Source organism: Mauremys reevesii, linkage group 11, assembly GCF_016161935.1.
Source record: "Mauremys reevesii isolate NIE-2019 linkage group 11, ASM1616193v1, whole genome shotgun sequence".
In the NCBI taxonomy this organism is placed as follows: Eukaryota; Metazoa; Chordata; order Testudines; family Geoemydidae; genus Mauremys; species Mauremys reevesii.
The window spans coordinates 11,570,243-11,583,947 of NC_052633.1; the positions used below are offsets into that span (position 1 = coordinate 11,570,243).

At 57.3% G+C, this 13,705-nt stretch overlaps 1 non-coding gene across 1 annotated transcript; it reads right to left on the minus strand.

Moving 5' to 3' along the window:
- Nucleotides 1-13,256: 13,256 nt before the first annotated feature.
- On the minus strand, nucleotides 13,257-13,338 carry TRNAL-CAA. Its single transcript has one exon. It is a non-coding gene; the product is annotated as a tRNA-Leu (tRNA).
- Nucleotides 13,339-13,705: the final 367 nt, after the last annotated feature.

The following is a 13,705-nucleotide window of genomic DNA, read 5'->3' on the forward strand; positions in this document are numbered from 1 at the left end:
AGGATGCCTGGCGGAGACGAGCGGATTGCAGGGTGGCTGGCGGAGAGGAGCGGGTAGCACGGTGGCTGGCGGAGAGGAGCGGGTAGCACGGTGGCTGGCGGAGAGAAGCGAATAGCACGGTGGGTGACACAGGGGAGTAGATAGCAGGGTGGCTGGCGGAGAGGAGCGGATAGCAGGGTGGGTGAAACAGAGGAGCGGATAGCAGGATGCCTGGCCGAGTGGAGCGGATAGCAGGGTGGCTGGCGGAGAGGAGCGGATAGCAGGGTGGCTGGCGGAGAGGAGCGGATAGCAGGGTGGCTGGCGGAGAGGAGCGGATAGCAGGGTGGCTGGCGGAGAGGAGCGGATAGCAGGGTGGCTGGCGGAGAGGAGCGGATAGCAGGGTGGCTGGCGGAGAGGAGCGGATAGCAGGGTGGCTGGCGGAGAGGAGCGGATAGCAGGGTGGCTGGCGGAGAGGAACTGATAGCAGGGTGGCTAGCGGAGAGGAGCGGATAGCAGGGTGGGTGACACAGAGGAGCGGATAGCAGGGTGGCTGGCGGAGAGGAGCGGATAGCAGGGTGGGTGACGCAGAGGAGCGGATAGCAGGGTGGCTGGCGGAGAGGAGCGGATAGCAGAGTGGGTGACAGAGAGGAGCGGATAGCAGAGTGGGTGACAGAGAGGAGCGGATAGCAGGATGCCTGGCGGAGACGAGCGGATTGCAGGGTGGCTGACGCAGAGGAGCGGATAGCAGGGTGGCTGACGCAGAGGAGCGGATAGCAGGGTGGCTGGCGCAGAGGAGCGGATAGCAGGGTGGCTGGTGGAGTGGAGCGGATAGCAGGGTGCTTGGCGGAGATAGCGGATAGCAGAGTGGCTGAAGCAGAGGAGCTGATAGCAGAGTGGCTGACGCAGAGGATGCGGATAGCAGGGTGGCTGGCGGAGAGGAGCGGATAGCAGGGTGGCTGGCGGAGAGGAGCGGATAGCAGGGTGGCTGGAGGAGAGGAGCGGATAGCAGGGTGGCTGGCGGAGAGGAGCGGATAGCAGGGTGGCTGGCGGAGAGGAGCGGATAGCAGGGTGGCTGGAGGATAGGAGCGGATAGCAGCGTGGCTGGAGGAAAGGACGGGACAGCAATGTGGCTGGCGCAGACGAGCGGATAGGAGGGTGGCTGGCAGAGAGGAACTGATAGCAGGGTGGCTAGCGTAGAGGAGTGAATAGCAGGGTGGGTGACACAGGGGAGCGGATAGCAGGGTGGCTGGCGAAGAGGAGCGGATAGCAGGGTGGCTGGCGGAGAGGAGCAGATAGCAGGGTGTGTGACACAGGGTAGCGGATAGCAGGATGCCTTGCCGAGTGGAGCGTATAGCAGGGTGGCTGGCGAAGAGGAGCGGATAGCAGGGTGGCTGGCGGATTGGAGCGGATAGCAGGGTGGCTGGCGGAGAGGAGCGGGTGGCAGGGTGGGTGACACGGGGAGCAGATAGCAGGGTGGGTGACACAGGGGAGCGGATAGCAGGGTGGGTGACACAGAGGAGCGGATAGCAGGGTGGCTGGCAGAGAGGAGCGGATTGCAGGGTGGCTGGCGAAGAGGAGCGGATTGCAGCGTGGCTGGCGAAGAGGAGCGGATAGCAGGGTGGCTGGCGGAGAGGAGCGGATAGCAGAGTGGGTGACACAGAGGTGCGGATAGCAGGGTGGCTGCCGGAGAGGAGCGGATAGAAAAGTGGCTGGCATAGAGGAGTGGATAGCAGAGTGGGTGACACAGAGGAGCGGATAGCAGGGTGGCTGGCGGAGAGGACCGGATAGGAGGGTGGGTGACGCAGAGGAGCGGATAGGAGGGTGGGTGACGCAGAGGAGCGGATAGCAGGGTGGCTGGCGGATTGGAGCGGATAGCTGGGTGGCTGGCTTAGAGGAGCGGATAGCAGGATGGCTGGCAGAGAGGAGCGGGTAGCAGGGTGGCTGGCAGAGAGGAGCGGGTAGCAGGGTGGCTGGCGGAGAGGAGCGGGTAGCAGGGTGCCTGGCGGAGAGGAGCGGATAGCAGGGTGGCTGGCGGAGAGGAGCGGATAGCAGGGTGGCTGGCGGAGAGGAGCGGATAGCAGGGTGGCTGGCGGAGACGAACGGATAGCAGGGTGGCTGGTGGAGAGGAGCGTCTAGCAAGCTGGCTGGCGGAGAGGAGCGTATAGCAGGGTGGCTGGCGGAGAGGAGCGGATAGCAGGGTGGCTGGCGGAGAGGAGCGGATAGCAGGGTGGCTGGCGGAGAGGAGCGGATAGCAGGGTGGCTGGAGGAGAGGAGCGGATAGCAGGGTGGCTGGCGGAGAGGAGCGACTAGCAAGCTGGCTGGAGAAGGAGCGCGGATAGCAGGGTTGCTGGCAGAGAGGAGCGGATAGCAGGGTGGCTGGCAGAGAGGAGCGGATAGCAGGGTGGCTGGCGGAGAGGAGCGGATAGCAGGGTGGCTGGCAGAGAGGAGCGGATAGCAGTGTGGCTGGCGGAGCGGAGCGGATTGCAGGGTGGCTGGCGAAGAGGAGCGGATTGCAGTGTGGCTGGCGGAGAGGAGCGGATAGCATAGTGGGTGACACAGAGAAGTGGATAGCAGGATGCCTGGCAGAGAGGAGCAGATAGCAGGGTGGGTGACACAGCGGATCGAATAGCAGGGTGGGTGACAGAAGAGGAGCGGATAGCAGGGTGGCTGACGGATAGGAGCGGATTGCAGAGTGGGTGACGCAGAGGAGCGGATAGCAGGGTGGCTGGCGGAGAGGAGCGGATAGCAGAGTGGGTGATACAGAGGAGCGGATAGCAGAGTGGGTGACACAGGGGAGCGGATAGCAGGGTGGCTGGCGGAGAGGAGCGGATAGCAGGGTGGCTGTCGGAGAGCAGTGGATAGCAGGGTGGCTGTCAGAGAGCAGCGGATATCAGGGTGGCTGGCGGAGAAGAGCGGATAGCAGAGTGGGTGACGCAGAGGAGCGGATAGCAGGGTGGCTGGCGGAGAGGAGAGGATAGCAGGTTGGCTGGCGGATTGGAGCGGATAGCAGGGTGGCTGGCGGAGAGGAGCGGATAGCAGGGTGGCTGGCGGAGAGGAGCGGATAGCAGGGTGGCTGGCGGAGAGGAGCGGGTAGCAGGGTGGCTGGCGGAGAGGAGCGGGTAGCAGGGTGGCTGGCGGAGAGGAGCGGAGAGCAGGGTGGCTGGCGGAGAGGAGCGGATAGCAGGGTGGCTGGCGGAGAGGAGCGGACAGCAAGGTGGCTGGCGGAAAGGAGCGGACAGCAAGGTGGCTGGCGGAAAGGAGGGGACAGCAGGGTGGCTGGCGGAGAGGAACGGATAGCAGAGTGGCTGGCGGAGAGGAACGGATAGCAGGGTGGCTGGCGGAGAGGAGCGGATATCAAGGTGGCTGGCGGAGAGGAGCGGATAGCAGAGTGGGTGACACAGAGGAGCGGATAGCCGAGGGGGTGAAGGAGAGGAACGGATAGCAGGGTGGCTGGCGGAGAGGAGTGGATACCAGGCTGGCTGGCGGAGAGGAGCGGAAAGCAGAGTGGCTGGAGGAGATGAGCGCATAGCAGGGTGGCTGAATGAGAGGAGCCGATAGCAGGGTTGCAGGCGGAGAGGAGCGGATAGCAGGGTGGCAGCGGAGGAGCGGACAGCAGGGTGGCAGCGGAGAGGAGCGGACAGCAGGGTGGCAGCGGAGAGGAGCGGACAGCAGGTGGCAGCGGAGAGGAGCGGACAGCAGGGTGGCTGGCGGAGAGGAGCGGACAGCAGGGTGGCTGGCGGAGAGGAGCGGACAGCAGGGTGGCAGGCGGAGGAGCGGACAGCCTGGTGGCTGGCGGAGGCGGATAGCAGGGTGGCTGGCGGAGAGGAGCGGATAGCAGGGTGGCTGGCGGAGAGGAGCGGATAGCAGAGTGGGTGACACAGAGGAGCGGATAGCCGAGGGGGTGAAGGAGAGGAACGGATAGCAGGGTGGCTGGCGGAGAGGAGTGGATACCAGGCTGGCTGGCGGAGAGGAGCGGAAAGCAGAGTGGCTGGAGGAGATGAGCGCATAGCAGGGTGGCTGAATGAGAGGAGCCGATAGCAGGGTAGCAGGCGGAGAGGAGCGGATAGCAGGGTGGCCGGCGGAGAGGAGCGGACAGCAGGGTGGCCGGCGGAGAGGAGCGGACAGCAGGGTGGCCGGCGGAGAGGAGCGGACAGCAGGGTGGCTGGCGGAGAGGAGCGGACAGCAGGGTGGCTGGCGGAGAGGAGCGGACAGCCTGGTGGCTGGCGGAGAGGAGCGGATAGCCTGGTGGCTGGCGGAGAGGAGCGGATAGCAGAGTGGGTGACACAGAGGAGCGGATAGCCGAGGGGGTGAAGGAGAGGAACGGATAGCAGGGTGGCTGGTGGAGAGGAGTGGATAGCAGGGTGGCTGGCGGAGAGGAGCGGATAGCAGGGTGGCTGGCGGAGAGTAGAGGATAGCAGAGTGGGTGACACAGAGTAGCGGATAGCAGGTTGGCTGGCGGAGAGGAGCAGATAGCAGAGTGGGTGACGGAGAGAAGGGGATAGCAGGGTGGCTGGCGGAGAGGAGCGGATAGCAGGGTTGGTGACACAGAGGAGCGGATAGCAGGGTGGCTGGCGGAGAGGAGCGGATAGCAGAGTGGCTGGCGGAGAGGAGCGGATAGCAGGGTTGGTGACACAGAGGAGCGGATAGCAGGGTGGCTGGCGGAGAGCAGCGGATAGGAGGGTGGGTGACACAGAGGATCGGATAGCAGGTTGGCTGGCGGAGAGGAGCAGATAGCAGAGTGGGTGACGGAGAGAAGGGGATAGCAGGGTGGCTGGCGGAGAGGAGGGGATAGCAGGGTGGCTGGCTGAGAGGAGCGGATAGCAGGGTGGCTGGCGGAGAGGAGCGGATAGCAGGGTGGCTGGCGGAGAGGAGCGGATAGCAGGGTTGGTGACACAGAGGAGCGGATAGCAGGGTGGCTGGCGGAGAGGAGCGGATAGAAAAGTGGCTGGCGGAGAGGAGCGGATAGCAGGGTGGCTCGCGGAGAGGAGTGCATAGCAGGGTGGCTGGCAGAGAGGACCTGATTGCAGGGTGGCTGGCGGAGAGGAGCGGACAGCAAGGTGGCTGGCGGAGAGGAGCGGACAGCAGGGTGGCTGGCGGAGAGGAGCGGATAGAAAAGTGGCTGGCTGAGAGGAGCGGATAGCAGGGTGGCTCGCGGAGAGGAGTGCATAGCAGGGTGGCTGGCGGAGAGTACCTGATTGCAGGGTGGCTGGCGGAGAGGAGCGGACAGCAAGGTGGCTGGCGGAGAGGAGCGGACAGCAAGGTGGCTGGCGGAGAGGAGCGGATAGCAGGGTGGCTGGCGGATTGGAGCGGATAGCAGGGTGGCTGGCGGAGAGGAGCGGACAGCAGGGTGGCTGGCGGAGAGGAGCGGACAGCAGGGTGGCTGGCGGAGAGGAGCGGACAGCAGGGTGGCTGGCGGAGAGGAGCGGACAGCAGGGTGGCTGGCGGAGAGGAGCGGATAGCCTGGTGGCTGGCGGAGAGGAGCGGATAGCAGGGTGGCTGGCGGAGAGGAGCGGATACCAGGCTGGCTGGCGGAGAGGAGCGGAAAGCAGAGTGGCTGGAGGAGATGAGCGCATAGCATAGTGTCTGACTGAGAGGAGTGGATAGCAGAGTGTCTGGCGGAGAGGAGCGGATAGCAGGGTTTCAAGCGGAGAGGAGCGGATAGCAGGGTGGCTGAATGAGAGGAGCGGATAGCAGGGTAGCAGGCGGAGAGGAGCGGATAGCAGGGTGGCTGGCGGAGAGGAGAGCAGTGTGGTTGGCGGAGAGGAGCGGACAGCAGGGTGGCCGGCGGAGAGGAGCGGACAGCAGGGTGGCCGGCGGAGAGGAGCGGACAGCAGGGTGGCCGGCGGAGAGGAGCGGACAGCAGGGTGGCTGGCGGAGAGGAGCGGACAGCAGGGTGGCTGGCGGAGAGGAGCGGACAGCAGGGTGGCTGGCGGAGACGAGCGGACAGCAGGGTATGTGGCACAGAGGAGCGGATAGCAGAGTTGCTGGCGGAGAGGAGCGGATAGCAGGGTTGCTGGCGGAGAGGAGCGGAGAGCAGGGTGTCTGGCGGAGAGGAGCGGAGAGCAGGGTGTCTGGCGGAGAGGAGCGGAGAGCAGGGTGTCTGGCGGAGAGGAGGGGATAGCAGGGTGGCTGGCGGAGAGGAGGGGATAGCAGGGTGGCTGGCGGAGAGGAGTGGAGAGCAGGGTGTCTGGCGGAGAGGAGCGGATAGCAGGGTGGCTGGCGGAGAGGAGCGGATAGCACGGTGGCTGGCGGAGTGGCGCAGCTGGTGGTGAAGATTGCAGGAGAACCCCCTGGATAGGCATTACAATCAGGTGTCAACCTGAGCAGTGGAGCATGTAAGATGCACAACCCCACCCCCACATACCTTTCCCTGCTTCCACCCAGGCTGGGAGGGAAACTCTGCAGAGGAACTTCTGAACTCTGGAGGCTGCACTGACCAAGGACAGAAACTGCGGGTGGGGGGAGACTGTTGGGTTGCTGGACTTTTAGACCCTGAGGGGGAAAGGACACTGCTAAACTTACTTGGGGGTGAGTCTTTTGCTCATGGTTTGTGTTATGAATCCTGTTTGTGGTGATTTCTCAACATGATGCCACATTGTTTCCGTCCTTAATTAAAAGGATTTTGCTACACTCAGAGTCTGTGCTTGTGAGAGGGGAAGTCTTGCCCCTTAGGGGGGTGATATGTAATTGTCCCAGGTCACTGGGTGGGGCTTGAGCCGGTTTTACATTGTGTTATTGAAATAGATCCCCTACAGCCTGAACCCGGCCCTTGTTGCTGCCAACTCAGACGGGCAGAAGAGTTTCATTAGGAAGAACAACATACAATCTGGAGCCACCCCCAGGGCCTGTGCCTCACACACTCAGCTGTGCGCTGTGTTCAGCCAGCTCCCCTCCAGGCACTGGGAATCCTTCACTCCCTGGAGACTGAACAGACCTTGGCTGTGTGTTCTCGAGTCGCTGGGCTGCCCGTGGAGCACACGGCAGGGGGTGTGGGCGGGGGGGGCTGCGGGCGGGGGCTGGGGGCAGGGGGTGGCTGCGGCAGGGGATGGGCGGGAGACACAGACACTCACACGCAGGGACCGGCTGGGAGCAGCCCCTCCCCCCTCCCGGGGACTCACCTGGCAGCAGCAGCAGAAGCCCCAGGGCCAGAGGTCCGAGGAGCAGCAGCAGCAACCGGGTCAGGAGGCAGCTCACATGGCTCCCGCAGCGCAGCACAGCGCCCCCCGGCGGCCGGGAGGAGGAATTACACCCTTCTCAGCCAGAGCCCTTCAAAGCTTCCCTCGCAGGGAAGCCAGTTAACAAGCGGTTCTAAAACCGCTTCTAAATTTAACAACCGGTTCGTGCGAACCGGCTCCAGCTCACCCCTGTATAAGGCTGATGCATCATCTCCATCTTGTCTTCAATCCTGCTTCTTACCTCTGGAGGGACTTTGCTACAAACTGAAGCTCTGCACAAAGGACTGAATGACCCATCCCAGCGGGGGATGTTCCAGAGACTTGATTTGAACCTGCAGTTTATGCCATCGCTGCTGCAAGCCTGAACTAAGAACATTGCCATTGCTGTATGTAATTGATTCCATTTAACCAATTCTAGCTCTCATCTCTACCTTTTTCCCTTTACAAATAAACCTTTAGATTTTAGATTCTAAAGGATTGGCAACAGCGTGATTTGTGGGTAAGATCTGATGTGTATATTGACCTGGGTCTTGGTCCTTTGGGATCGAGAGAACCTTTTTCTTTTATTGGGGTGTTGGTTTTCATAACCATTCATCCCCAGGACGAGTGCACTGGTGGTGATACTGGGAGACTGGAGTGTCTAAGGAAATTGCTCGTGTGACTTGTGGTTAGCCAGTGGGGTGAGACCGAAGTCCTCTTTGTGTGGCTGGTTTGCTTTGCCTTAGAGGTGGAAAAACCCCAGCCTAGGGCTGTGACTGCCCTGTTTGAGCAATTGGTCCTGATTTGGCACTCTCAGTTGGGTCCCGCCAGAACCGCCTCGTCACACATCCATGTGCAGAATGAATTTTGTAACGTGCACCAATATACAGGTGATGTGTCACACCTCACCTCCATATTGGTGCGCACAACACAATTCATTCCGCACACAGACAACAAATTAGAGGAAACACTGCTCCTGACTTTTCAACCTACCTGTCACATCTTGAATTTCATACATTGACTGATCAGAATAAAGTGCTCTCAAGTGAGCTACAGACCAACAGTGGTTCATAGTAATTATTCAGCAAGTATTTTAGAAAACTTAGAACATTAGAGGAAATCATGAACTGCCAAGAGACAATTAATGGAGAGAAGCAGCAAGATTAATCCCGTACATTGGATTGGTTGTGACTTCTTTGCCTGATCTGAAAAAAGACCAAAAGGACCTGAGTCTCCTCGCTGTCGATAGCCCCCTGCTCGGCCAATCAGCACTGAGACTCTGAGGGGGCGGGAGGCTGAGGGGTCTCACCAGATGTGCCAAAGAATGGCCCAGGTCACCATCAGAGGAGATCACTCTCAGATCGAGCCCCACCTCTTGGTGAGGACCTCCCGCAATGAGAGCAACCTCCCTCCCCTGCCCACACTCCACACACCCCTCCTTGGTAGAGGGAGGGAAGCAGGGGAAAGGGGGAAAAGAAGCAAGAGAAGAGGCGAAAGGAGGGAGGAAAGAGGAAAAGGGAAACCAAAAAGGACAAACCCCAATGTCCCCAGGGATTCCAACCATCAAACCCTAGGTAGGAAATCAAATTCTGCCACCTGAAGCCAGTGTTTCCTGGGCCTAGAATGCTGCCTGCGCCAGGTGGATCAGACTGAACAGGTTCCAAACCTCTCTCAGCCTCTTACCTTGTCAAAGGGAAGTTTGTTTTCGGCACAGTCAGTGGTAGGAAAGGAGAAAACTCCACAGAGGTTCCTCCTCATGCTCACAGCCGTGAATCCTAATTCTCTCTCAGCCCTCCTGGAGAGACCTCGCGAAGGAGACTTGCGGCAGCAAAGCCGGGGGTCTCAGAGACTGGCCTGGCCCTGCATCTCGGTTCTGCCCGGCTGATGTCAGGGTCTCTCTCTCTGTGAGGTCACCCCCTCCCCACCACCTTTGCCCAATAGGCCGAGTTCCTGCAAAAGGCCTTTGTGATGTCACTGCCACACCCACCCCTCCCCTCAAAGTTGATGTCCTGCCCCTGGCCAGCCTCGTTGGGTGTTTGAGTTCTTTCCCCTGGATCACCGCACTCAATGACTGTTCAGTCTATGGATGGAGCCGCTACACAATAAAACATCAGTTTTTCATAAATTAGTAGCCTTAAGGCCAGAAGGGACCATTAGAGCATCTAATCTGACTCCCTGCATATCCTAGCCCATCTGTGTATCACAATAGCTTCTTTTTGACTAAAACACCTTTCCAAAGGCTTCTAGTCTTCATTGGAAGACATCAAGAGATGCAGAATCCATCACTTCTCTTGGCAGCTTGTTCCAGTGATGAATCACCCTCCCCCTTACAAATCACTGCCTTGTTCCAATGAGAATTTTTCTGATTTCTGCTTCCAGCCATTGGTTCTTGTTATGCCTTTCTTTGCAGTCCACAGTCCAGAAGGTGCCTGTCGGCCTGTGATGGTTGAGGGTGATTCAGTTGTCTCGGAGTTGGTTGTAAATACAGCTAAAGCCCAGGAAGGGAATAGTCCTGAGTTTGTGTCTGCTGGGGAGAATGGCACTGTGACTAGGTTGCATCCAGTTAGTGTCATAGCAAGGTCCCAAAGACCAGACAGTTCTGGTGCTTGTAGTTTGCCAGTTGCTAATGTGTGGTTGGAAAAGGGTGCAGCAACTCTGTCTAATCAGGGTGATACCCTAGCCAGGGCACAAGGAGAGCATGAAGGTGATTTAAGTGTGTTACCTACTGACAGTTTGACAACTTGTAGCAAGAAGGAAAAGATTCCTGAACTTGTTCATGGCCAAGGGAAGGAGACTGCTTCTGACCTGTTATCTAGAAAGTCTGTAGGTGTGCCTAAAAGGGGATTGTGTAGAAATCCGCCTGTTGGGCCTAAGGTGATTCTGAATGTAAGTGAGACCCAGAAAGCATCTGTGGTTGCTCAGGGAAGTGTTCCTTTAGAGCAAGCCCTAGGTGAAGAGGGGAAGGGCAGAATTTCTGTGAGGGGTGAATTGCTGCTTAGAGAAGCTCCTAGGGAAAGGAATCCTCATGGTAGCCTGTGCAAGCAGTTTACTGCAACTGAAGGGTGTAAAAGTGATTTAATCAAGAAAGTTTCAGTTCCTAACAGCCAGAAATTTTCGGTTGTGAATGGATCCACTGACTTTCCTTTTGAGAGATCCAGTGTGGGCAGCTTTGAAAAGGTCTCAGGTGGAGTAGAAGCTGTTAAGGAAGTTGAGCAGCCCTATAACCACCTGGCTGTGTGTGGCCAGCTTGTTGGGGAGACAATGGTGTTGGGACAGGAATGTCTCCAGGCTAAATCTGTAAGTCAGCAGTCTGTGCTTCAGGATCTGAGGACAGATTCGGTTACTGGTGTTTCAAAGCAGAACAGTTTTAGGGCTGAATGCTTGAGGAGGCAGGGGAGAGCAGGCCAGCTCTCACCCTCAGACCCTTTGAATTTGTGTGGTATCTCTGTAAGACAAAGTCCAGCCTTGGAATCCATGGCAGCTAAGAAGTTAAAAGCTAGTGTCTGTGTTGATGCGAATTACTTGGCTGGCAGGGAGAAGAAAGAATTGCTAAAAGCTGTTAGCACAGAGGGCCCACCCCATCAGCCAGTGAATTCTGTTAAGCAAGATAAATCAGGGTTTAATCCTGCAGGACAAGCAGGAAAGAGAGAACTGAATTTTGCAAAGGGAAGCCACAAGTTAACCCTAAAACGCCCAAACTCCAATGGTATTGAGCCAAGGGTGTGGCATGACAAACATGTTTGTAAATGGACACTTGCAATCAATTTGTTGTTATTGCTAATGCTAAATTTTGTAACTAATGTGTTGCTATTGCCAAGAACTGTAACAATGTACAATGTGCCTAATCTTTTGGAAAGTCCCTTAAACATGTTGAAAGAAATACATGAAAACACACTTTATGTTAAACGGCCTTGCTATACTGATGTTTCACAGTTAATGCATGTAAACAGTGTTGGAACTTTTCACAGGGGAAAATACATTCCAGACCTGATGTGCTGTATGAAAGGGGAAACTGAGGCACACTACCATATTGCTTTCATGGCTAAATGCCAAGAGTCCTGTCCTATGAACAACATCAATATCTACATTGGTTTAATGTTAATTGGATTCGAAACATTGGCCAAAGCTGGTATGGATAAAGTAGCTGTTTTCTTTAGCTCTTGGCAAGATCACATGAAACATACAGGAACCATGCTGCAAAAGCTAACCAAGTTATACCTTAAGTTTGTAAAGAGATCCATTCATGTTATTGAACATGACTTTGATAAACCATTTCGGTTATACACTGGTACGGCCTCTAGCCCAACACTAGCTGTAGTGAGACAGACCCAAGGAAAGGGGGCTCTTGGGATGCAGTCAGCGATGTTTTGTCATCCCTTCCTGCATCAATTTTGCGTTGGGGGTGTGACGTTATTGATATAAATGGGGACCATATAGAACATGGGTTGCAACCAAGGTCCTGTAGTGGCACCAAACCTTAGGTAAAGGGGGTCATCTAAGGTGTCTAAGACCAGGTTAGGGGTTGCTGGTTATGATTATGCTGTCTGTATGTCTGTGTATCATTTTGTAGTTGAAGTTATAAGTATTGGCTCTGTACTGTCGGTATTTTGTATTATGCTCTGCCTCTGGGAAGTGTCCCAGACAAGCTGATGTCAGCCCTGCATAGCTGGCTTGATGGCCCATTAAGGGCCATCAGCTACACAATTGACCCATGGAGAGAAGGCAGACACGCCTTGTGACTCAGCAAAGTATGCAGAAACTTGTCCATGTGACTGCAAACTCCATTTTGGCTGTAAGTTTCCACCGTGAGGACAAAGGGATTCTTACACCTGGAAAAGTCTATATAAGGCTGATGCATCATCTCCATCTTGTCTTCAATCCTGCTTCTGACCTCTGGAAGGACTTTGCTACAAACTGAAGCTCTGCACGAAGGACTGTTGACCCATCCCAGCGGGGGATGTTCCAGAGACTTAATCTGAACCTGCAGTTTACTCCAGCACTGCTGCAAGCCTGAACTAAGAACTTTGCCATTACTGTATGTAATTGATTCCATTTAACCAATTCTACCTCTCATCTCTACCTTTTTCCCTTTGTAAATAAATCTTTAGATTGTAGATTCTAAAGGATTGGCAACAGCGTGATTTGTGGGTAAGATCTGATGTGTATATTGACCTGGGTCTGGGGCTTGGTCCTTTGGGATTGAGGGAACCTTTTTCTTTTATTGGGGTGTTGGTTTTCATAACCATTCATCCCCAGGACGAGTGCACTGGTGGTGATGCTGGGAGACTGGAGTGTCTAAGGAAATTGCTTGTGTGACTTGTGGTTAGCCAGTGGGGTGAGACCAAAGTCCTTTCTGTCTGGCTGGTTTGGTTTGCCTTAGAGGTGGAAAAACCCCAGCCTAGGGCTGTAACTGCCCAGTTTAAGCAATTGGTCCTGATTTGGCACTCTCAGTTGGGTCCCGCCAGAATCGCTCCGTCACAGTGGCGTAGTCGTGCTTGGTTTCAGATGAGTGACCCCTAGAAGTTGGGGGGCCACCAGTGCCCAGACCATGGCCCGGCCACAGAGGCCCCGCCCCTGCTCATCCTCTTCCCCTGAGGCCCCACCCACTTGCTGTTCACTGCCCTCCACCCCCTCCCCCAGCCCCCCTACCTGCCCCTCACTCTTCCCCCAAGACGCCACTCACCTGCTGCTTGCTCCTCCCCTAAGGGGGGCTGCCAGGGGGCCATGGGGCCAGGCACCCATCACTGTTTCCTGCCTTAGGTAAGCGGGGGGTGGGGGGTCCCTGGGGAAGGAGGCGGAGCAGGGGCAGGAAGAGGCAGAGAGAGGGAGGGGGCTCGGGGGAAAAGGCCCAGCGGGGGTGGGGCGCAGGCCTTGGGGGAAGAGGCGGAGGCGGGATGGGAGGAGGCAGAGCAGGCCATCGGGTTAAGAGGCAGAGTGGAGCCGGGTGCAGGTTGGGCCCCCACTTCTCTGGAGCTTCGCTTCCAGCACTCGAAAGATGAGAATGGGCCCACGGAGGGGTGACTTGCCCCACATCCCCAGTGTTCCCCCCTGCATGGGCGGCCGTTTGGGGGAGACTCAGCCGCCCCTGTCCTCTTAGACGGGCTGTGGCTAAAACACTGGTCTTACTGTGAGCAGGATTTGAACCTGCGCAGGGAAACCCTCTTGGATTTTGAGTCCAACACCTTAGCCACTCGGCCATCACAGCTATGTGCAAAGTAGGCCCCTAAGGCCAGAGAAACGCCCAGGCCTGATGTCATCTGAACTGCAGAATTCAAACAGCAAACCTGGCTCCCAAAGCACATGGGGGAATTTGGGGCTCTCGTTCCTTTGCCGTGTGGTTAAGCACCAAACCAGCACCCTCCTGTGGGCTCTGTCATTGTTCCTCTCCACACTGTAACGATCGAGACAGGGAGAGGTGACCTGACCTGACCAAGGTCAGACAGTGAGGTAGAATTCAGCTCTGCCCCCCACCAGCTCCCGGCTCTATCCGCCAATGGACTGACTTTCTCGCTGGATTAAACTGTTTGTACTGGACTCTTTTCTCCATCTATAAACAGGACTAAGCCACGACT